Raw genomic sequence first — 25746 nt, 5'->3', positions numbered from 1 at the left:
GTGAAGAAGGCAAATGGTTTGTTTGCCTTCATAGCAAAGGGATTTGAGTATAGGAGCAGGGAGATTTTACTGCAGTTGGTACAGGACCTTGGTGAGGCCTCACCTGGAATATTGTGTTCAGTTTTGCTCTCCTAACCTAAGGAAGGACGTTCTTGTTCTTGCTATTGAGGGAGTGCAGCGAAGGTTCACCAGACTGATTCCCGGAATGGCTGGACTGACATATGAGGAGAGACTCGATCGACTGGGCCTTTATTCACTGGAGTTTAGAAGGATGAGAGGGGATCTCATAGAAGCATATAAAATTCTGACGGAACTGGACAGGTTAGATGCAGGAAGAATGTTCCCGATATTGGGGAAGTCCAGAACCAGGGGACACCGTCTAAGGATAAGGGGTAAGCCATTTAGGACTGAGATGAGGAGAAACTTCTTTACTCAGAGTTGTTAACCTGTGGAATTCCCTACCGCAGAGAGTTGTTGATGCCAGTTCATTGGATATATTCAAGAGTGAGTTAAATATGGCCCTTACGACTAAAGGGATCAAGGGGTATGGAGAGAAAGCAGGAAAGGGGTACTGAGGTGAATGATCAGCCATGACCTTATTGAATGGTCGAAGGGCCGAATGGCCTACTCCTGCACCTGTTTTCTTTGTTTCTATGTTTCAAAGCATAGTGGTAGTTCGTGCACTGCTCCATCATAGGAGACTTTTACTGCTGCACTGCCAGTAACAGGGATCAGCTCTTTAGTGTAAGTTCTCAGCTTGGTATGAATAGGGCTCAGCTTTGGGCCTGTGTGCCTTGTTGCACCACAGCCTGTCGAAGGCCTTTTTGCTCATGGTAGACTGACTCGCACCCGTGTCCAGTTCCATGGATACTGAAATTGCGTTCAGTTCAACTTTTAACATGATCGGTGGACATTTCATGGTGACGGTGCGTACCCCGTACACTTCTGCCTCCTCGGCTTGAGTTTCTAGTTCAGTTTGCAACACGGTGGTTTGCAAGGTTTGCAGCTCGTCTGCACATTCGCTGGAGGTGTCCCATTGTTCCACAGCCTTTGCACACATAGCGTTTGAAGCGGCATTGATGGGCTCGATGATCACCTCCGCAGCGCCGACAATGTGTTAATTGCCTCGCATTAACGCTTGATGGTGGACTTTGGGTCCTCTGCGGTCATGCAGCTGCAGGCATCTACGTTCTGCCATATGCATTCCTTCCTGAAAACAACGTTACTTTGTGTACAGTACTCGCCGAAACATCTTTATGCTGCAAAATTTGTTTGGTGTTATCGCTGTTGTTATGGCTTTGCTTAGGTTCGGTGTTTCAACAGTCAATAGTTTACGAAGGATAACCTCATGGCTAATGCCAAGCACAAAGAAGTCTCTTAGCATTTGCTCCAGGAATCCATTGAATTCGCAATGTCCTGCAAGGCACCTTAGTTCGGCAACATAGCTCGCCACTTCCTGGCCTACAGACCGTTGACATGTGTAAAGTCGATACCTTGCCATCAAAATGCTCTCCTTCGGATTTAGGTGCTCCCGGTCCATCGTACACAGTTCTTCATACGATTTGGCTGTTGGTTTCACCAGAGCAAGATGATTCTTCATGGGGTCATAGATTCTTGCCCTGCAGACGGTGAGGAGGATCGCCCTTTGTTTGGCAGTGTTCGCACTCCCTTCCAGCTCATTGGCAACAAATTATTGGTCGAGTTGCTCCACGAAGGCCTCCCAATCGTACCCTTCTGAGAATTTCTCCAGGATGTCAACAGTTCTCTGCATTTTCGCGTGATGGTTCGTTATCTCGTTGCTGGTTGTTATGTCCAGAATAAAGTAGTGTGATTGAGTACTGTAGATGTGAGTAAGTGTGACCTTAATCTCTTTATTCTAACTCCAGAGTGTTGGTATAGCATGGGAGGCCTGCTTATATTCAGTGCTCCCAAGGGATGCTGGGATCCCTTGGGACTCCAACAGATGAGCCCTCTGGTGGCGGTGATATGCTGGTTACATAGGGTTGCATACATAACACACACAATCTGTTTTAATGATTAGGTTGAGGGATAAACATTGCCCAGGACACTGGGGAGAACCTGGCCATTGGATCTGCTACATCCACCTGAGAACAGATAGGGCCTCGGTTTAAAGTCTCATCTAAAAGATAGCACCTCAGACAGTGCAGCATTTCCTCAGCACTGCACTGGAATGTCAGCCTAGATTTTGTGCTTAATCTCTGGAGTTGTACTTGAACCCACAAACTTCTGACTCTGAGGTGAGAGTGCTACCAACTGAACCACGGCTGAGATTAATTTTTCTGGGGATGGAGTCAGCATTCATTCCATGTACTGCATTTCTCGTGATGGCTCATCTTCACTATCCCTTTATCCACATTGTTTTTGAAATATGGACTGTATGATTCTCCTGCATAAACTTGGGTAGCGCTCTTGCCTCTGAGTCAGAAGATTGTGGCTTCAAGTCCCATTGGAGAGACTTGAGCACAAATTGCAAGCCGACACTCCCAGTGCAGTACTGAGGGAGTTGTCACCGGTGTCCTGGTCAATATTTGTCCTTCAACCAACATCACTGTTTGTGGGAGCTTGCTGTGCACTAATTGGCTGCCGCGTTTCCTACATTACAACAGTGACTGCACTTCAAAAAGTACTTAATTGGCTGTGAAGTGCTTTGGGACGTCCTGAGGTTGTGAAAGGTGCTATATAAATGTAAGCCTCGTAGATTCTGACCATTTGTGAAAATGCCTGCAAACTATCTCGCAATGAGGTAATCTTTTCCATCTTGCCGTGGTCAGAAGTGTGATTTGATTTTGTGGCTTGGCAATAATAATTTGACCCATCCCTAAGTGGCACTGTGTCTTGCAAATGCTAATCTGTTAAATGTGGGTAGGGTATTTCACCTCCGTGATGAGAAATTGGCACTGGGGTACAAAATGGCTCCTTTCCAATGTTCTGTGGAGGTCATTTGGATTGAGAAGTCTGCATTAGTGCAGTCTGTACCCAGGATTCCGTGTGATATTTGAGGGAGGCACTGTATATGGCAGGAATGAGAGCACTCTGGTAAGGAAGTGCACTGCAAACAAAGACATTGTATTGCGGGAGTGCTCCCAAGTAATGGTAGTTATTTGCATTCCACATAGTGCGGTGTCTCACTGCCACTCATCTGTATGCTGCTCCTGTCGCACAACATCTCAAGCTTGTGAACACAGACAATGCGCCATCTCTTTGTGCCATTTGAAGCTCTCTAAACCCTGAATGCATGTGAAGGTCCATTGTTGTGCTGTGCCAGCTGACTCCGCACCTCGCAAACAGCACTGATGCTTTGTACCATCAGTTTCTATGAGAAGGGATCTTTGCATGATGTCCCTCTGGCAGTCGTCATGTCCTCTAGAATATGAAACACACTGTGGCAAACTAGTGGACCGTTTCCCTGCACATGCCAGACTTGTACTGCCACTTGAGGTATTTAGCGTGAAGGTGTCAGGCCTGTGCCAACACGAAGGGCAGTATTTTGCCAGAACTTACTGTGCTGTATTATGAGACTTCTTCCAAAGATTGTTAGTTGTATCTCACTAATTCTTCATGCTGCGCAGTACAGCACAGTGTTATCGAAATCTCCAGTTTGAAATGCAAAACTGCAGAAATGTCATGCTTGTTAACTGGGAGCAAGAAACTTATGGAAATTACTAGTAAAATCTGATGCTTGAGCCGTTGAAAGCCTTTGCTAGGCTGGAAGAGTATGTAGTTGTCGAGCCCAAGAACAGTGAGCATATAACAAGTGAGAAATAATTCCTTTAACAACTGATTAGCAGAAATGGACCGTTCAAACATCAAGATTGTGGAGGGACTGAGCATCTGGATTGATGAGGGAATGATCAGCTTGGCAAAGTGGGAGTTCTAAAACTGAAACTTACCATCATTTTACACGCAGCTCCTGTACAAATGCTGAGGTGTACAGAAGGTAGCTTATTGTGATCTGGTTTTTCCCTTCCCCCTGCCCCCACCAAAACACTGTTGAGATGTGAACATACGTTTTATAATCGGCACTGAAGAGAAATCTGTTGTCAGGTCAGGGAAGTAAAGAAAAATCATCTTGCTTTGTCAGTGGATGCTTTTCACTGTTTGCTTGAAATATGTTCTGCCATGGTGCATTCCGAAAGATTCATAGTCTGTTCCTGAAACATCCAAGTAAATACTGTTTGAGAAAACTGGGTCAGTTATCAAAGCAAAATGATGCATGTTCATTGAAGAATGTAGCTGTTAGATGATAGGCCCTAGTTACCACCTGCAATATACAAATGGTAATTGAGTGGTCGGGGTGCGGGGGCAGGGGGGGGGGGGGGGGGGATGCTGGGAGAAAATTGGTTTACACCAAACTTGTTAGTACAATATCTAGGTTTGTAGAAGAAACCGTGATTGTCTAGATTGATTAAAAACCGACACCATTATCAGATTTCCCACAGTGAGAATTGCATAATTTAGTGGTTGGCAGAGGAGGTGTTAGACCAGCATGAAACCAGTCCTTAGTTTCAGTTACCATCATGGCCTACTATATATAGAATACATTTAAAAGATGAAAAACAACTGTCCTTTATGTAAAAGAAAGGTTTGACTCTCTTGCTGAGGAATTGTGGTGAGACAGAGGTTGTGTGCAGCAGATTCAGCATTGAATTCCAATGCTCTCTTGGCTGGCCTCCCACCTTCCATCAATTTGAGCTCATCCAAAGCTTTGCTGCCCTTATCCAAACGCACACCAAGTCCCATTCACCCATCACCCCCTGTGTTCACTGACCTACATTGGCTCCCAGTCCAGCATTGGCTTGATTTGAAAATTCTCATCCTTGTTTTCAAATCCCTCACCTAACCTCCTCCAGCCCTGCAACCCTCCAATTCTGGCCTCTTGCGCGTTCCCAATTTTAATCACTCCACCATTGGTGGTTGTGCCTTCAGCTACCTACGCCCTAAGCTCTGGAATTCCTTCCCTAAACCTCTCTGTCTCTTTCTCTCCTTTTTAAGACACTCCTTAAAACCTACCTGTCCTAATATCTCAATATGTGGCTGTTTGGTTTGATAATCTTGTGAAGCACCTTGGGACGTTTTCCTACATTAAAGGTGCTTTATAAATGCAAGTAGTTGTTGTTGAATAAAATCAAAATGGGATTCTTTGATTAAAGGTGTTGTGGGCCACTTGCATTCTTGGATGGTACAGACAGAATGTTTTTTATTGAGAGTTTTAAAACCTAGGTTCCACCTCCAGATTTATTTAGGGATAATATTTTCCCAATTCGCTCATTCTCCCTTTAAAACAAACCTCTCTTCTTGCAATGATCCAGTTAGCTGCAGGCACTTCTCAATTTGCCTACCTCTCATTCTCCCAGGTTGGCAATGCGTGTCTTGTTGTCTGCTCTTTGGCTCATTATTCCTTGGTGGGTTCTCGTGGTTATTTTGCACGTTTGGCACCTGTTTCAACAACATCCTGATTTGCAGCTAACAGTTCCAGGGGTTTTACACCGGAGGGGGGGGGGGGTAAGTAACTGCCTGCAATTTGCCTGCGTTGTGCTATTTACCTCTCGCTGTTGTCTCGAAGCAGCCTGCTAAGACTCCACCCCTTCTCCCACTTCCCAAATTGATCAGCAAAAATAAAATGTGGGAAATGTTACCGAGTGTTGTCTCTTGGATCTTGCATCTGAAATTCTGTGCAGACCACACAAGAGGAACTCGACAACAGTAGCCACTCTTGGATGGTTGCCTTGAGTCTATTACAACCTATCCCTGCACCCGTGGAACACACTGTCTGAGTCTCCAGTCATGCTGCCAGTGAACAAACAGGATTGCAGTAGAGCACAACATGACAGGACCTCTTGGCTATTGGACTTTCAGCTTGAAGTTCTCCAACCCACCATAACCAAATGATGTACTCAACAATTTCTAAGGTCTCCCAATGGCTAACGTTGTACCAATTCAACCATTAACCGTGCTGCAGACTATCCAACAGTGACTAGACACCAGGACCAATACAATGCCCACTCCCTTCACCGCCGGCAAACTGTGGCTGCAGTGTGTACCATCTACAAGATGCACTGCAGCAATGCACCAAGGCTTCTTTGACAGCACCTCTCAAACCTGCAACCTCTACCACCAAGGGCAGCAGGCGCATGGGAACACCATCACCTCCAAGTCACACACCATCCTGACTTGGAAATATATCATTGTCGCTGGCTCAAAATCCTGGAACTCCCTACCTAACAGCACTGTGGTGGGAGTAACTTCACTACAAGGACTGCAGGAGTTCAAGAAGGCGCTCGCCACCACCTTCTCAAGGGCAATTAGGGATGAGCAATAAATGCTGGCCTTGCCAGCGACACCCACAACCCATGAATGAATTTTTAAAAAACTTCTACTGCCTAAAAGAACAAGGGCAGCAGGAGCATGGGAACACCATCACCTCCAAGTTACCCTCTTAGTCACACACCATCCTGACTTGGAAATATGTTTGCTGGCTCAAAATCCTGGAACTCCCTCACTAACAGTAGTGTGTGAGCACCTTCTCCACACGGACTGCAGTGGTTCAAGAAAAAAGCCCACTACCAGCACCTTAAGGGGTGACAAGGGGATGGGCAATAAATGCCAGCCTTGCCGGTGACACCCACATCCTGTGAACAAATGGATTTAAAAAAAAAAGCAACATCATGCGCTGAGGATATTTATTACATCCTGTGACTACCTAGGAGTTTAACTGTAATTCTCTGTTTCAAAAGCAGGTAAGCCTGACTCTAAATTTCTCTGAATGCAGGCTTACAAAGTGAAAATGTCAGCAGTTTGAGATTACACCCATAAAATCCGAAGGAACTGGATCATACTAGATAGATTCCTAAAGACAACATGCAATTTGTACTGGGAGAAAATAAATTCATGTTCCTCCCAGAGGAACCAAAATACATCTGGATAGGGAGGGAAAACCTACAGACGGAATTCTTTTGGGGGAAAAAAACCCATCACTAAGTGCTGTGTAGAATGGACAAGTTCCTCCGTCGCCTCGTTTGGTTTCAGTAACAAAGTGACACATGTACAAGTAGAATTATTCTCATACGGAATTGTTCATTGAAATGTGGATGCCTTCTCTTGTCCCAGGGTTCTGACGCTCTGATCAAGCTTTCCTGCTGATGTGTCCCACTTTTGCAACTGTTTGTTGTTATATCTGAATGGCCATTCTTCAGTTCTTTCACCCGACAAGTAGATGGAGGGATAATCTACTAATACCTCCCCCAGCTACCAATTCCAATGAGACGGATAAAAAGCAGCTTTTTAAAATGGGCATCAATTAAGAAATGCAATAAAATGTATAGTAAAATGAAAGATTAGATAATCGTGGGATTGAAGAACTCCAAAATTATACAAGATCTACCAAAACCCGAACATACTGTAGCGGGAAAAAAATAAATTCAAACAAACAAACAAACAAACAAACAAACAAACCCTTTCGTAGGCTAGACAAAATACCACTTTCAAATCATCACTCCAGCCAGTTACAAGGGACCTTTTTACTGTGCTCTTGAGCAGCACATGAGGTAGGAACCAAGAAGAGACCTTACTTTGGAATGAGAGGGGGGACAAAGTCACACTGAGAATGGATCAGTCCAAACATAGAATCAATAATTTGTTTTAGTTGCCCCTTCCATGAGGTTCCATTTCACTCAGGTGGGTTTGAAGGCCTTGGAAGCACAATAGTTTGCTCTTCAAATTATCAGGTCTCTATCCAAATCACAATTCCATCTATATTTTCTGTTGGCCGTTTTAGAATTGTCTTAACACATTGATCACTATGCTAAGACAAAACTTACCTATATTTAATTCCTAGCACAATTATTAAATCAACAATTCTGTTGAAGAACCTTGTGTAAGAGAGCTGCCAAAACCCTAACACACTGTAGGGAAAAAAAATCTTAACAGTTTCCTAGGCTACGGAAAATACCATTTTCAAATCATCACTCCAACCAGCTATAAGGAATCTTTACTGCGCTGTAGGTTTTGGTAATAATGATTAGCTTTGGTAGATCTCATATCATTGCCTATTAACAAATTGATCACTGCCAAGACAAAAATCAGCTATATTTAATTCCTAGCACAATGTCCAAAAACATTTGGTAATAATGATTAGCTTTGGTAGATCTCATATCATTGCCTATTAACAAATTGATCACTGCCAAGACAAAAATCAGCTATATTTAATTCCTAGCACAATGTCCAAAAACATCACACCCAACTTTTCAATCTTTACTTAAATTTCTGATGCTCAAAATTAATTTGAATCAGGAATCATTCCATTTGCTAGTCTTAATTCTCAATGTCAATTACATCCTCACGGGTGATAAATCTACAAAGAAATTGATTCCTCAATGGAACTGGTTACATATATGGGAAGGGTTTTATGTTCCCCCTAGTTTCCCAACATATCGATCGAGACATTCAGAGAATACACCTGCCCCGCAAATACCAATCCTCAATGACACAACAACTTGTATTTATATAGCACCTTTTAATATAGTAAAACATCCCAAGATGCTTCACAGGAGCGATTTATCAGACACAATTTGACACTGAGCCACATAAGGAGATATTGGAACAAAAGAGGTAGGTTTTAAGGAGCATCTTAAAGGAGGAGAGGCGAAGAGGTTTAGGGAGAAAATTCCAGAGCTTGGGGCTCAGTCAACTGAAAGCACGGCCTCCAATGGAGGAGCGATGAAAATCGGGAATGTGCAAGAGGCCAGAATTGGAGGAGCGCAGAGATCTTGGAGGGTTGTTGGTCTGGAGACGGTTACGGAGATAGTGACAAATTCTATTTTTTTTAAAGTTCATAACTGTTGTAGCTGTGACCGTATTTTAGATGATTAAAGTAAATCAACTGTGCAGCACAAGGAAACTGATGTGAGGATTCACTCTTATTTCCATTTATGGGGAAACTTCTCACGGTTTTTTTGTTCCTAAAAATGAATGGGCTTTTTAAAAAAAAAAATCTTTCTTTCAAAGGGATGTGGCTGTGTACTTGCTTTGTAAGGATTAGTATTTGCAGGATCCCATTTACCGAGTTGCTTTTCTGTTGGATGTTCATGCGTCGAACCTTCTGCATGTATACGCTACAGTAGGATTTCAGCCTGGCATTCTCGTAGCATACTGCATGACTTTGGTGAAGGTCATGTACTGAGGAGATTAAAATCCTTGTGTAGGGTGTATGCAGTTGGACTTCCTCTTGCTTGGTTAATGGTTGACCTAGTTCTGTTACCATATGCTTCCTGCAGCACTTTGTTTCAATAGCTGTGCTGAATTTAAGAGTAGGAAAATATATTCGGGCGAAGTAGCATTCCAAAATGAGAACAGTATGGGGTTAAGAGCAAATCTTGAGATGAAACATTCCTATCAAGGAGGATACTAAATTAACCCATTCTGCACTGCATTGGCACCGTGCCTCAATTTGCCATACCGTTTCTCTTTGTACAAGTTTTATAAAGTTTATTATATTTTTAACATGCAAACTTTCCAGCTTTATGTTGGGTAACTTCAGAAAAACTTCTTGAGGTGTTTTGCAGGTCATCAAACTGTGGCATAGTGTGTAACTGTTTTAACACTAGCACGCTGTTAATGGGAATGTTTGTCTGGGCATTCGTCCCACTTCCCATACATTCTACTATTTGCTTAATTTGAAACAATTGGATAAATTTGCTTACTAAGGGTGTGGTGGCAACGTACTGTCAGTAGAAACATTTCTTATGCCATTCTAGACTTAACACCGTTTCAGTCAGAACGTAAAGCCTTTTTGAGGTTGGATTTTCATTGCTCGTGTGTTTCTAGGGTGGAACTGCACAGCAGAGACCAGAGTCGTGAAGGATACGAGGATTGGACTCTAAATTATCCATTTTCTTTACGCCTCCAGAATTTATTTCCTCCCTATTTATTGCCATCTTCTTCCATCCTCTGCTCCTGAAGGCATTGCTGTGATATTACTAGAATTTACAGCACAGAAACAGGCCATTTGGCCCTAACTGGTTCATGCTGGTGTTTATGCTCCACATGAGCCTCCTCCCACACCTCTTCATCTAACCTCATCAACATATGCTTCTATTTCTTTCTCCATCATGTACTTGTCTAGCCTCCCCTTAAATGCATCCACGCTATTCACCTCAATCACTCCATGTGGTAGGAAGTTTCATATTTTCACCACTCTCAGGGTCATAAGAACATAAGAAATAGGAGCAGGAATAGGCCATTCGAGCCTGCTCCACCATTTAATACGATCATGGCTGATCCGATCATGGACTCGGGCCTGCTCCCCATAACCCCTTAATCCCTTATCGGTTAAGAAACTGTCTATCTCGGTCTTAAATTTATTCAATGTCCCGGCTTCCACAGCTCTCTGAGGCAGCGAATTCCACAGATTTACAACCCTCTCAGATGTTTCTCCTGAATTCCCTAATGGATTTATTAGTGACTATCTTGTATTTATGACCCCTAGTTTTGGTTTCCCCTGCAACTGGAAGCATCTTCTCTACGTCTAACCTATCAAACCCTTTCGTAATTTTAAAGACCTCTATTAGGTCACCCCATGGCCTTCTCTATTCTAGAGGAAAGAGCCCCAGCCTGTTCAATTTTTCCTGATGGTTATAACCTCTTAGTTCTGGTATCATCTTCTGTAAATCTATGGTTAATTGAGTGTTGGTCACCCTCCAGTTTCTTGTCTGTAGTCTAATTGCATGCGATTGTTGACAGTGAGCTCTTTGACTTCAGCCAAGTCCATTCAGGAGGGGTTGCTGGTCAATGATCAGGAACAAGAATCATGACTGGTTATTCCCTGCCTAAACCAGAAATGCTGGTGCCAATTGTAATGCCCCATAAGTTTTCTAACTGCATTTGCCAACTGAAAATAGAATACAGTACAACTAATCGACAGGTGTGCGCAGATAATGTGCATCTTTCCAAATATTTTGCATAACGCATGTAAAAATTCTATTTGGCCAATACCCATATGGCAGTATAGAATTCCCTGTTTCATTTCCTAGTTTAATTTATGTAATGCATTTCTTAATGACCTAGCAACATAAGACCATTCAGCCCTTCGAGTCTGTTCTACCATTCAGTTAGATCATGGCTGATCTGTACCTTAACTTCATCTAGCTGCCTTGGTTCCAATACCCTTAATACTCTGGCCTAATAAAAATCTATCAATCTCCGTTTGAAATTTTTAATTGACTGTCAGCCTCAACAGCTTTTGTGTATGTGTGGGTATAGGGGAGGGGGGCGGGGTGCGATCCAGATTTCCACTACCCTTTGTGTGAAGAAGTGCTTCCTGACATCACTCCTGAAAGGCCTAGCTCTAATTTTAAGGTTGTGTCACCTTGTTCTGGATTCCCCACCAGACCAGAGGAAACTGTTTCTGTTTCTATCTACCCTATCAACACCCTTATTCATTGTAAACACCTCAATTAGATAAAAAATTATACTTCTGATCATTCTCAATGCTTTGGATGTTCCAGTCTGTTTTTCTTGATATTACTGAGGCGAGGTTCCCTTATTTTGGGAGACGCCGAATTATGATTTGTCTCCATTCATTCATTGTATTTTCTGTGGAAAAGTTTCAGAAAAACCTCAATAAAATAGAAACTTTATCCATACTTATTCCTTTTAGATGTTTTGTGGCACATGGGCTGTCACTGTAGACAACCTTTTTTGTTTTGAGCTAAAATAGACCAGTCTACATAGCATTTACAGGACCGAAACATGCTGTTTGGCCCAACAGGTCCATACCGTATATATGCTCCACACGAGCCTCCTCCCACCCCTCTTCTTCTCACCCTATCAGCATATCCTTCTATTCCTTTCTCCCTCCTGTGCTTATCTAGCTTCCCCCTTAAATGCATCTATGCTAGTCACCTCAATCACTCCATGTAGTAGCGAGTTCCACATTTTAACCACTTTGAGTAAAGAAGTTTCTACTGAATTCCCTATTGGATTTATTAGCGACTATCTTGTATTTATAGCCCCTAGTTTTGGATTCCGACAAGTAGGTACATCTGTTGGTGACGACAATTGCTAGTCTGTCTCTTGGTCAGTTTGCTGTGGTACCATCTGGAACATGATTCCGCATTTTCCTTCAATATTGCCACAGAATCTGCCTGGTGTTTATTTTTTTACTTTTTCCCTGCTCAGTTCACACTGGATTTCAAGTGCTGAAATAATATAGAAATAAGCCGAGTGTTTTAAGAAGGAGAAAATGGATCGGAGGAAAAAGGCTGCATTATCACTGGACTTTGGACAAGGCTGACCGTGTCATAAAACAAGTCTTTATGCGCAATAGGCATCATGTGTGAAAGTACCTGTATTACAGAAAGATTCCATTGTGAAATTGGGATGCCCTGTTAAAACTCCTCGTTAATCCAACTGATTCCACGCTATCTCTGTGTATGTCTTGAGTGCAGCTTTGGGAGATTATTATTCTATGGCAAAGCTTCATTATAAATAGTACAAGTGTCATGTACTGGATTTACTGTGGCATTTTACAAGTTAATTTTATAAAGTAAGTTCCAGCCTGTGCACTTCTTAAAACAAGTATCACTGCTACCATGAATCATGTCCGTACAAGTCTATCTCCCAATTTAACTCTTCATAGAACATTTTAAAAGTTCCACAAACTGCCCCGTTGAAGTATCTGCCATAGTATCTTGACTATTTACCCATTTTAATGGCAATAAAATGTACTTTCTGATTAAAACATTTTTTGGGGTTGTAAAGTGGTGCTAAGCCTGCACCATACATTGCATTGTAAATAAAGTGCCGCATTTTGCTCTGATGCAAAATGACCAATTTGAATGTTGACGCCTCTCCCTGGATTCGTTGCAAAATCCAAAATGATACCATCAAGAGTTTCCCCACAATGGCTCCAGGAGTGGGTTAGCCGAGTTACAAAGATCAAGAAGTTTCTTGATTTGATCACTGACATATGCTGGGTTTACTCACCTTGGGTAATTGTGGCAGAAAGGGGGTTACAATTGTTCTCCTTGCACCGTGCACCTAGATTTGGGTGGGAGAGAGAAGAAATCAGCCAGAAGAACTTCCACTCCCAATTGTTCCCAAATGGCTCCTTTCTGGGAAGGTTAGACATTGGGAGGACAGGATCTGATTTGGGCTTGCGTTCACTGGTCATAATTCTACAAACATGCTGTTAAAGCTTGCACCCCAAGAATTGACCTTCAGGAAAGAAGCGAGGAGGCGCCGGGAGGGGAGTGGAATTAGCAGGAAGAAAAAAGGTGCATGACATCAGTGTAATGCAGGATAGTTAAACAACAACAACTTGCATTTATATAACGCCCTTAATGTAGTAAAATGTCCCGATGCGCTTCACAGGAACAATTATCAAACAAAATTTGACACCGAGCCACATGAGATATTAGGATAGGTGGGTATGTTTTAAGGAGAATCTTAAAGGAGGAGAGTGGTGGAAAGGTTGAGCAAGAGAATTCCAGAGTTTAGGGCCTAGGCAGCCGAAGGCACGGCCGCCAATGTCGAAGCGATGGAAATTAGGGATGCGCAAGATGACAGAATTGGAGGAACAGTGGAATGCTGGAGGGTTGTAGAGGTTAGAGATAGGGAGGTGTTTGAAAACGAGGATGTGAATTTTAAAATCGAGGCATTTCCTGTAAACTTGGTAGTGTTGGACGGTCATGTAACATTGCTGCAATTCTCTGGGCCTACTTTTTGAGGATCTATGTTGAAAATGAAGGGCTAAGCAAGGCCCATGTTGCAGGTAGTGAACAAGGTTAAAAAGAATAGAGCGTTTGGTAAGTTGTGATACCACGCTTTGGTTTTTAAAAACCTGAATAGAAGAATGTAAAGTGTGAGGTAAGAAGTCCCACAGTTTTACAGTGGTGAAAAAGAATGAGCAGCAGTTGGAAATAATGTTCACGAGTCTTGATTTCAAGTGAGGAAGAAGAAAGGGCCATAAATATAAGAGAGTCATTAGTAAATCCAATAGGGAATTCAGGAGAAACTTCTTCACCCAGAGAGTGGTGAGCTCTCACAATATCATTTAAATAGTTGAGGTGAATAGCATAGGTGCATTTAAGGGGAAGCTAGATAAACACATGAGGGAGAAAGAAATGGAAGGATATGCTGATGGGGTGAGTTGAAGAGGGGTGGGAGGAGGCTCATGTGGAGCATAGACACCGGCATAGACCTGTTGGGCTGAATGGTCTGTTTCTGTGCTGTACATTCTATGTAATTCTATGAAATGTGTAGAATTGCATATTTGCAGTTTTGAAAGAATGAGAAAGGACATTTTGGAACAGCGCTGACCATATTAATATTGATAAACTAGAGAGATTAATATGTATGAGCGAGAGTAGATGAAGATACTTCGAATTATATACTAAAGGTAACTCCACTTCATGAAGCTAGGCAACTGTGCCCTGTTTGTGTGGTTGAATGTTTAAAGCCTGCTTGGGCTTTGGCGTGCCCATAGAATGGTGAGGGAGACCACAGTCTGTAGGCAGCAAAGGCTTTCATGAAATGATACCAGAGGAGAGAGGAAATAAAAAGCCTAACACTGATTGGGACTGTTGTGCGCTGCACAAAATTGTGTCTGTGAAAACTTGGGCTGCAGATCTGAAGAATCTTTTTGGAGGGCTTTCAATCGAATCCTGGCAAGGCTGGTTTTGGCTCCATGTTTTATAGAGGCCCTGGTTTCAGTGGCATGGGGTGTAGACAAGGAGGAGCCTCTGGGCCAGAACTGAAAATATCCTGACTGAATGCAGTGTGTCATTTAGACTGCTACCTGAATGTTGAGGTTTTCACAGTTTGTTAATGGTGGTTTTATTATACAACTTTTGAGGATTTGAGAGAGGTGTGCCATATATCATTTGTTAGGTGTCTGTTCTTTACACATTTATGCAGTGTTTGTACCGGGAGTGTATATTGTTTCTAATGACAGAGATCAAATATTATCAATGTGCGTTGATGATACTATGGATGTGGTCTACTGCCCTCTAGCCTGAAAAACTGCAGAACATATTGGGGTATTGTTTCTTTAGCAACAAAAAGGAAAGTTTTTCTACCTTGCATGGGCTGTAACACTTTTTGTGACATTCTTGGTCTTTGCTGAAGCCTCGTGACTTCACGTACATTTGAAGACTATTTCCTGTTGGACATCAGGGACAACAACAAAAATCTATTTTCTGAAAAATGATAGATGTTTGACCAATTGTACAAAACATTTCAGTATGTGGTTATAATAAAAACCACATGGAGCCACTGTATTTTGTGCAGGCTCCCTTAAAAATTTGGATTTGGAGGTTTGATTTTTGCAATTAAATATTCTACTACAGAGCAGGTTATTTAAACCCAACTGATTCTCTTCTGTACTGAACAATTGCGACTGGTGTAAATTGCTGCTAGATTACACAAGTCCATTCTGCACTTCAAAAGTACATCTCCATTGCCAGTGTTTCACACAGCATGCATTTATTTTTATTATATAATAACCAGAATGTTCCGACCTAGAACATTGTATCGGAACCAAGTTTAAGACCATGGGGTAGAAATATGGTTGCTTAGTGCCCCTGGAAAGAATCTGAACAGGGGCGCTAAAGGGGCTGGAGCCGTGAGCGCTGATATTCGCACAGCTTGGCACATTCAGTGCGCCGGTGACGGCGGCGCTGACCAGTGTCACCCGGGAGCGCCGAGCCGGTGTACACGCCTCCAGTTTGGACAGCGTTTTGAAATTGGGTTGTCGTGGCACTCGATGCGCCCATGGTGACTGCGCTTGTGAAAGCTGGTGTGCAGAGCTGTCCTGGGGTGCTTGAGGAGAGTAATGTATCGGGAATGTTTTTTGTCCCGATTTGTTTTTCCCATGGAGGCCTCTCTTAGGGCACTACGAAGCCGGCTCTTTAACTCGGGATTTTCAGTTGCTCAGCCGGCCTAGCGCCCTAAGAAAGGCGTGGAACGCCTCCCTTAGCGCTCCACTCCACTCTCGGCACAGCAGCCAAATTTTATGGCTGCCGTCGCAAACCATTCTCCTGGCGCAAAATTTACCGTCCCGTTGCCATTAGCGCCCTAAGTAGCCTCCAACCAAATTTCCACCCCCCTGACTTTAATCAGGGTTCTTGTGACTTTACATTGTTCCATTCTGTGCATTGCTACAGCATTCTGATCTTTTTAAACCTCATAATCCCAGTAATCCCACGTGCAGATTTTCCGAGAGCCTTGGCTACATCTGTAAACGCTATTTTTTTTTTCTATTAATATCCTTGACCCCCCCCCCTGCCATCTCACACACACAGACACACACACACACTTATTATATTTATTACACGTAGAATTATTGTTTAGAGGGTCTGCACCATGGCATGTTTTAAAATGTAACAGCAAGGGGTCCTGGTAATATACATACATTCAGAATCCTTGTCCAAAAACTGCCGAGCTAGTGCTAGATCTTTGCAAGTTATTAATAAACCTACTTCGATTGATTGCCTCCCTTGTTTGAAGAAATATTGCTTACCCAAGTCAACTATGCTTTGTTTTAAATTTCGCTCTACCTAAGTCACTAGAAATTGTATTGACGGCGTTGGAGATGGTTGATGTCCTTTAGGCTTTCGGTGAATGGCAGCATATTAATGAATGTAGTGCATTAACGCAAGCTGTGTATTTATTGTTGGCTCGTCTGCCCGATAAACATCAAAGCAGTTTCATCTGTGGATGGAAAGAAAATGTTTCCCAAAAGAAGAAAAGAAAAATGGGAAAGTATTCCACAAGAAAAGGCTGGTTAATGTGACAAAAGGCTGGAAGTGGATCTGCTGACCTCTTGTGTTTCCATCCTTGCTGATCAGCAATCCTCCTTGAACAGTGAGCTTTTTATCCACACTGTTGAGTGATCTCTTGAAGGCAATTCCTAGATGCTGGGCTTTAACCCATTGTGCACACCAGTGCTGCGTTTGGTGAGGAGGGGGCGCAGGTGGGGGGCACGGTACAGATTGTTTTAATTCTCACATTTGTGACGGATCAGAATTAGTGGCAACTTTTAGTGCTTCTGTTCTGGAGCAATGAAGACCTAAAAGCAAAGCCAGTCAGATGGGTCACCAGCACTGGAGTGAAACTCAATGTCTTTTTATATGTGTCTGCTGCAGTCTAGTCCAGAGGACCTCATTTCACCAGTGCAGCTTCAGCAATGTGTGTGTGTGTGTGTGGGGAGGGAGGGTGTGAGCACTGGGAGAGTTTGCTGATTGCAGACAGGCTGGCTAGTGATTAACAAAAGGTCAGTGAACTTTGGAATCTGCCGAGCAGATCAGATGGGCTTTCTTTCTCTCTCTCCATGCGAAAGCCATCAAAGGTGTCCAGGGTGGTACAGGCATTGTGGTATGCTTGTTTCCACTCACTGCTGGCAACAAAGCTGAGCCACGATGCACAGTAGCAGCCTGGTTTAGGGGGAGTGGAGAAGAACAAAGGGGGTTCAGTCATGTATTGTTAAAACAAAGGTTTCTCCACCTTGTCTCATGTAAGCAGCGTTATTTCATTGCCCCTGTTTAGGTAAATTGCTCATTTCAAGGGGAGAGGGTGATTTTGCAGTATGTGACACAAAATCTAATAACTAGAGAGTGGGAGGGGGGAAGATATGCCCCCTCCCCAGACAAGAGCACTGCTTCACATCCCTTTCAACAAGGTATTGGCAAGAGCAGCTAGTTTGGAATTTCAGCAGCATTTTTACAGTGCCTCAGCTGCTTGAGATGAGTGTCAGATAAGTGGGGCCATGTTGTGCTTCTGGCTGGAGGCTGTGAACTACTGAGAGCTGGTGGAGCGTCTGGAGGTAAAATGGCTGCTCCTGGATCTCGTAGGACTAGGCAGCTTTATTGTGTGTGTGTGTGTGTGTGTCTTAAAGCTGCATCGACAAGCCAGCAGATAGCGTGTGTGTGTCTCTCTCTCTCTCTCTCTCTCTCAACATCTGATGGTTGTAGCAAGCTGGTCTCATTTGAGCAGGAGAGCACAAGGGGTGGGAATTGAAGACTTGAATGATCTGCTAATTCTCTGTAAATGCAGGAGCCACACAGAGCGAGAGAGAGACAGCCTTGAGATTTGTTCAGTGATGTGCTGGCCTGCCCTGAAGAAGAATGGGGTGGGGCCTCTCTCTTTTTGTGCTGTAATTTGATCCAGATCTCAGTTGGAAACAGCTTTCTCTCTCTCGCTCTTTCTCCAGTTTCTATTTCTTTTGTAGATACAGGACTAGAAGTAAACCTTAGCTCTGTAGGTGTATGTCTGTAGTTTTCTGCATTTTTTTTGTTATAAACACCGCAATGCTAGGTCTTCATCGATAAAATGATACATTGTACATGCTCTGTAGTGGAGCTACAGTAGATTATAACCTCCTTGTTTTAACACCATGCAGAAGATGGAGGAGAGTGAGTGAAGATGCAGGGGAATGGAGCTGAATTTCACCAGTAAGTAAAAGATAATGTGGCTGCAAATTCGCAGGAATTGCTGTTCTTTGACAAAGCCCTGCTGTGCCGTTGGATTTTAATGTGCAGGATCATAGAAGTGAAATTGTACAGATGATCTGAAGCAGGAAAGTATCTTGCCTTTTAGCCTTTCTAGTGCTGTCTTGCAGAAGCAGGGGGTTGAGAACATGTAGGATGACACTGTGTGTCTGGATGTGCTTCCATGCATTCTATTACAGTCAGGTTATGTACGTTCCACTGGCAGCTCTCTTCACACCATGACCCCTATGGATTATTTTTGTCCATGAGTGAGGTGGTGGCGGATAACTGCAACCTTTAGCCACAGTTACTTCTTTGAGATGGACTTAATAAATAAAAATTCTTCTCCTGAAAGAAATATACTGGACTAAAGGGAGAAGTTTCTCTCTTCTTAGTCTACCCAATCCCTCACCCTCACATCCTCGTGATGATTTAAAGAAAAAACATGCACCTATATAAATTGCCTTTTTTTTAAAATCTAGTATTTTATTGCAATTATGTAAAGTCCATCAGCAGCTTGAACACAACTGTTAACCGCAGGGATTTGAATGTTTATGCATGCTGATGTTTAAGCACATCACGCTGTTTTCTTCTGAAAGGCATGGCTTATTTTTCTGAGGGGTTGTGTGGCTGAGTGAGACTTGTACCGAAAAGTGAGGAAGCAGTTGAACGGGTGATCAACGTGTAGATATTTAATTTATAACTTTGGCCGGATGCATTTTCTACTTGTGACATCTGCGCTAAGGAAGTTGAAGTGGTTTCCATTTTTATTTTGGGTGGACTCCAATATCTTTAACAAATGTTCCCAGGCCAGGTTTTGCCCTAATAACATGTCTTTGGCTCCAAAGTCAGAAAAAAAAATCCCCCGCTCTTTCCCCCCCGCACCCCCTCCCCCAAATCTCCACTTCATCATATTTACTATTTTGAACCATCTCTTACTCCTTAACAGCTTGATGTTTCCATTTTCCACATCAGGCAACCGTGTGAGACTGCCAGTTTTGTCCTTGTGGGAGTTTGATACATTTGGATGTTCACTACTTGTGGAAGGCTCTACAAGCTCAATGCATAGACCCCTGCACCTTGGGCAGAGAGTAATGTATCTAAATCCAAGATCCAGAGGTGAAGGGGCAGTGCCCAAACCCACTTACTGTTTTAATTCTAAATGTTCGCTCATTTGTAACAAAGTTTTAACAATTGTTGGGAGGAGAAACTATCTCCAGATTTATTCTAGAAGGACTGCAAAAACTTGTTCCTTTGGTGTTGGATTGTACTGCAAAAATAGATTAATGGAGAGTCGATCCATGAAGTATTGGCCGACTATCTTGCTCATTAGCCAAGGCCATTAGAGATGAATGCTTTTCAAAGAAGAATATTGGTTCATTGCTTAACTGCTGATAATGCCCCAGAATAGTAGGTTACTGCCATAGCTCAAAACCTTGCGTATGAGTGGAAAAATAAGTACACTTTCATGCATTTCTCTCCTCTGCCTTGTAAAAAGAAAGACTTGCTTTTATATAATGCCTTTCAGGACATCCCAAAGCACTTTACAGTCAATGAAATATTTTTGAAGCGTAGTCACTGTTGTAATGTAGAAAACGTGGCAGTCAATTTGTGCACAGCAAGCTCCCACAACCAGCAATGTGATAATGACCAGATAATCTGTTTTAGTGATGTTGATTGAGGGATAAATATTGGCTAGGAAAATGGGGAGAACATCCCTGCTCTTCTTCGAAATAGTGGCCATGGGATCTTTTACATCCACCTGAGAGAGCAGATAGGGCCCCAGTTTAACTTCTCATCCGAAAGATAGCATCTCAGACAGTGCAGCACTCACTTAATACTGCACTGTCAGCCTAGATTTTCGTGTTCAAGTTTCTGGGGTGGGACTTGAACCCACAACCTTCTGACTCGGGGCCGAGAGTGCTACCAACTAGGTCAATGAATCTGAATTGGGGCCTAGCATAGATGGCTCGTGCATGAGTGCTGTGACATTTGAAGCCTGAAATACTCTACACACACAAACTGTCTGGAAAATCAAAACTCATCAAATGTATAGCCATTTCTGGAGAGAAATATGCATTCAAGGATTGAAAAAAAAAACACTTTAAATAGTGTGGGCCTATACTCTCGAGTTTAGAAGCATGAGAGGTGATCTCATTGAAATGTATAAGATTCTGAGAGGGCTTGACAGGGTCGATGCTGAGAGGTTGTTTCCCCTGGCTGGAGAGTCTAGTACTAGTGGGCATAGTGTCAGGATAAGGGGGCGGCCAGAGGAGTGAGATGAGGAGCTATTTCTTCACTGAAACAGTTGTGAATCCTTGGAATTCTGTTCACCCCAGAGGGCTGTTAATACTGTATCGTTGAGTATATTTAAGGCTGAGTTCGATGTGTTTGGACTCTAATGGAATCAAAGGATATGAGGATCGGGCAGGAAAATGGAGTTGAAGTCAAAGATAAGCCATGATATTGAATGGCGGAGCAGGCCCGAGGGGCCATATGGCCTATTCCTGCTCCTAATTCTTGTGTTCTAATCTTCCTATACCTAAAATAGCCCATCAAATTTTCTATCCACAGATATAGAATATTGTAGTCACGATTCAGGTTTTTTGGAGAGTTGTTGGGGGGGTGGGTGGGTGGTGGGAGATAGTTTATGGGAGTTACTGATTACTTTAACTTGCCTCAGCTGATTGGCCAATAGATCATATGACTGAACACTTCAGTGGTATTTACAGAACTGCTCATGACCGTGCAGCTCACAAAGTACTGTTGCTACCGATTCTGATTTTGAGATGGGCATCCTGGAGATTTCTCAAATGAACTTGGACACCGACCAATATTTTTTTATTTCTGTGATTTATGACCTGACTTTCAGGCTTCTTGATTATTAATGTGAAGGTTTCAGCAAATATTTATCAACAGCAGAACGCTCACGATCCAGACCTATCTTTCCCCCCTATCCAATTGTTGATTTGGCTAAACTTATAAATTTCTATTAATTTCAGTTTTATTTTAACATGAGGGTGGGGCACAAAGAAAGCTGAGTGAAAACTAAATCTGTACACATTGGAACGTTGATTTTCCTCCAGATATTGCTGTTGCCTCTTGGGCAAGATCTGTATAAATCTCAAAGTTTCAAGTGTCTTTTAACTACACGATCTTTTGAAGATCTGTAGAGAAGTAGTCATCTTTCCCCCGCTGTATTAATTTGTCGGCCTTGTATTTGGATGCCTTCTGCTTCTAAAGTTTGCCAAAATAACCATTTTGCACACAGCAAGCTCTCTCAAACATCAATCAGATAAAATGACCAGATAATCTGTCTTTTTTTTTTAAAGTGATGTTGGTTGAAGGATAAATATTGGTCAGGATACTAGGGACAACTCTGCCTGCTCTTCTTTGAAATAGTGCCGTGGGATCTTTTGTGCCTATCTGAGAGGGCAGATGGGGCCTCTGTTTAATGTCTCATCCAAAAGACGGCCCTTCCGACAATGCAGTCCTCCCTCAGTACTGCACTGGGAGTGTCAGCCTGGACTAATGGGCTCAGATTTCTGGAGTGGTACTTAAACCTACAACCTTCTGTCTCAGAGGCAAGAGTGCTACCAACTGAGCCACAGATGACGCTAAGAGACCATTATGGTTTTTTTTTTGCTTTTGCTAAAATCCAAGGTGCTCGCTTTTTATTAAATTCTGCAATTATCATTCCATTGATTCTGTAAAAGCACAATGCATCATTGCTGTCCTCACCTATTAAACTTGCATGAAATCAGTTCAAACTGAACTAGCAGCTCTCCTATGGCACTGGGTAGGTGGGAGGATGCGCTGTCAGTGTCACAATGTCGGGTTCCACATGTACGCTGACTACCTAAGCACCGCCTCACTCGACCCCTCCACCGCCTCTGATTTGTCAGACTGCTTGCACATCATCCAGCACTGGATGAGCAGAAATGTCTTCCATTTAAACAATGGGAAGACCAAAGCCATTGTCTTCGGTCCCCATCACAAACTCAGTTCCCTAGCCACCGTCTGAGGCTGAACCAGACTGTTCGCAACCTTGGCGTCCAATGCAAGTTGTTTTATACAGCGGTACGCGCACACCATATTGCTCATCAATGTATTATTCTGCTGCCATGCAGCTGTGTGTAACACAAGTTGTGTCCCTTTAGTCTACAAGGTGTAATTACTATGCCTTCCTGCCTCAATTAGAGGCTAATTGTTCTTGGCAGATATTCAGGTCAATTGGAGGTCAGGCTGGCTTTCTTTTTTTTGACATGTATATTTATGAGGTTCGAAGACAATTCAAAGTATTTTCTGTTGCTGGGGGTGGGGAGGGGGAACTTTCTAAGTTGGAAATTATGCAGCATTCTCCTCTTTTAAATTACTTTTTTTTTAAAGTGTGACTGAAGTTTGTATTTGTGACCAGATGCGTCTCAACCTGATGTATGCCAACCGCCCGTGGCACTGCTCGTGATCAGTCAGAGGAGGCACTGGTGTAAAGCACACTCTGGAGGCAGGCAATCGGGAAATTGCGCCCAAAATGCGCTTGATATTGCACTGGTTAGTTAGAGTTCCGGTTTCCGCTAAAATTAATTGGCATAATCGCAAAAATAAAATCTTCCCTGAACCAGCACAATCAGGCCGCGTCATAGAACGTAATCGTTTCTTTTTTTCTTCTTCCATTAAAATGTATTCCGGGACGTGTTGATGAGTGGTAACTTGGCGCGGTTTTATTAATGTAGCTAAAAATGGGTTTATCACCAAAAAATAAGCATTTTTAATAAGGGTGTCCAATCCTCCACCTGTGAGAAGCCGGATTTAAAATCTCCTGAAAATTACTTTTAAAAAAAAAAAACTATACTGAACCATTTAATAGTTTAATCGGTGTACACTAGTCAGTTTCTTAGTAAATGAAATATTTTTTGGTACGAAGAAACTTTTAAAACGTGCCTTCTACTGCCTGTGTCCCTAAGGAGCTTAAAGCAATTTGAAGAGCCATCCTGAACCAGTGCAATCTCAACCTGGGGGAGGCGATGCCAGCTTTGTAGGCGGGACCTGATCCAGGCAAATGGAACCTTGAACCAGCGTAACAGATCGTGGAAAACACTGGCGTAAGTGGATTTGGGCGTAACTCACTTGCAGTTTTTTTTAAATTCCCCGATCTTTTACACTGGATCACCTGTTTCTGCCCAGATAACTTAGCGGAAACCCGGCCCCACTGTAATATTGTGCTGCTGCAGTGCAAGTGTGTAAGGCTACAAAATGTAATTGATCAGTAAATGCTGGGTGAGTTCATGCTCATGTGATTATCTCTGTTTATATTTCTCTGCTCCGTGTGACAGATTTACATTAGACATTGTGTGACACATGATGGACAGGAAGTACATATACAAGTAAAGCCTTTATCATTTATATCTCATCTAGTTTGATCATTGGAACAAGAAAATTCTTATAACTGTTATTTCACGTTGTGTATCGTAACTTTGGGAACAAGATGTTCCTTTGCAAGTTCATGGTATGTGTTCATGTTATGGTAGTGTAGCGATTTATGTTACTGCGCTAATAATCCAGAAGCCCTGGACTAATCAGAGAAAGTGAGATCACATCCCATCAGGGCAGTCAGAACTTGAATTCAGCTTGCATCTGGAAATAAAAAAAACTGGTATCCATAAAAGTCACCATGAAGCTATTAGATTGTTTACTAATGTCCTTTTAAGGAAGGAAACCTGCTGTCCTTACCCAGTCTAGGCCTATATGTCACTCCAGACCCACAGCAATGTGGTTGACTCTTAACTGCTCTCTGGAATGGCCTAGCTAGAGAAAAACAGTGCAATCAGTGACGTCCACATCCCGATATATAATTTAAAAATCACAAGTGGAATGAGGAATATTTTAGGAAACTAGTAAATTACCTGTGGCATTGAATATGATTATGGAAGAAAGATTGGAAATCTCCACTTCTGATACCATGTATTTATAGTCTCTTGAATAACTCTACGTTCAATGTAACTTTCTTTATTCTGGAACTCAAGTCAGCAATGTGCAGTTAAAATGGCGATCCTCGTACACACCCGAGGTCTCCCCATACAGATCGAGGGCGCTATACACTCTATCATTACAGGAGGTAAGAGTGGATGAAGCAAATTTGAGAAGAGACAAGATAGTGGCAGTATGAGGCATGTGAAAAGGTGGAAGATAGCAGTGGATTGAAGATTTGGGATTGGCTGTCAGGGGAACTAAGTGAATTCGAATGTGCATCGGGGGAGGGGGAGAACTTGGACACTCCCATCCAGGTGAGGGGGCAGAGAGGCCAGGTGTCAATCAATCAGTAAGGGGGCAACATAAAAGGACATTTAAAAAAAAAAATCAAAGATATCGCAATATGATTAAAACTTAAATACTGGCCTGGAAATTGGGAAAACCAAGATGGCCAACAAGAGTTCGTCTTCAAGATGGACAAGTGCTTGCATTGCCACCCAGTGGCCAGAAGCTGCAACTGTACATGCCACACCACCTCATGGTGTCCCTTAGTTTGGAAAACCCTATTGGGAACCATCACAGCCAAAGGACTTTTCAATGCAACGATGGCAGGGCATACCAATTTTAATATATTACAGATAAATCTGTATTATATAGTACATTGTAGGCATGGGTAAAGCAGAGTTGTGATTGGCTGACTGATGACCATTTGTGGGTACACTCCATTTCTTGTAGTCTTGGAACCTTTTGTTGATCAGAATTGCTGCTCCGAAATTGAGACATAGGTGGCACGCAAAATGTTTATTTGGTAGAATAGCCGGGGTTGTTCTTAGAGCAGAGGAGGTTAAGAGGAGATTTCAAGGAGGTGTTGAAAATTATGAAGAACTAAGAATGTAGTAAAGTGTGTATGTGTGCAATTTCCATTACTGCATCCATTTGAACTGAGGGGGGAAATCAATAAATTATACATTTGTGACCTTCTAAACACTAGAATGAAGTAGAGGAGGTCACAAGTGGTGGAAGCAATTTGAGGTGATAAATTCATCCCTTATTTCCTTCGTCCCACCATTGGCAGCCCTGCCTTCTGCTGCCTAGGCACTAAGCTCTGGAATTCCCTTCCTAAACGTCGCTACCTCTCTCTTCTCCTCTTAAGACGCTCCTTAAAACCTACCTCACCTATCCTAACCTCTCCTTGTGTGGCTCGGTGCCAAAGTTTGTTTCATAATCACTCCTGTGAAGCGCCTTAGAGCGTTTGACTACATTATAGGCGCTG

General features: G+C 42.8%; 1 protein-coding gene across 12 annotated transcripts in view; it reads left to right on the top strand.

Moving 5' to 3' along the window:
- The window catches only part of znf462 (zinc finger protein 462), a 100438-nt gene that overhangs the window by 15557 nt on the left and 59135 nt on the right, over positions 1-25746 (top strand). Inside the window, exon 2 of one of the 12 annotated variants that reach the window (XM_070886769.1) lies at positions 23468-23605. The exons of 7 other annotated variants lie outside the window; for them this stretch is intronic. The gene's annotated coding sequence lies outside the window, so the exon portion shown is untranslated. Of the gene's footprint in view, positions 1-17420; positions 17531-18415; positions 18468-23467; positions 23606-23708; positions 23781-24561; positions 24619-25746 lie in introns of those variants that run through there. 4 more of the 12 variants (XM_070886761.1, XM_070886797.1, XM_070886816.1 and 1 more) reach the window with 4 other exon arrangements.

Source organism: Pristiophorus japonicus, chromosome 1, assembly GCF_044704955.1.
Source record: "Pristiophorus japonicus isolate sPriJap1 chromosome 1, sPriJap1.hap1, whole genome shotgun sequence".
In the NCBI taxonomy this organism is placed as follows: Eukaryota; Metazoa; Chordata; class Chondrichthyes; family Pristiophoridae; genus Pristiophorus; species Pristiophorus japonicus.
Note: the sequence above shows the minus strand (reverse complement) of the source record. Positions and strands in the feature narration are given on the sequence as shown.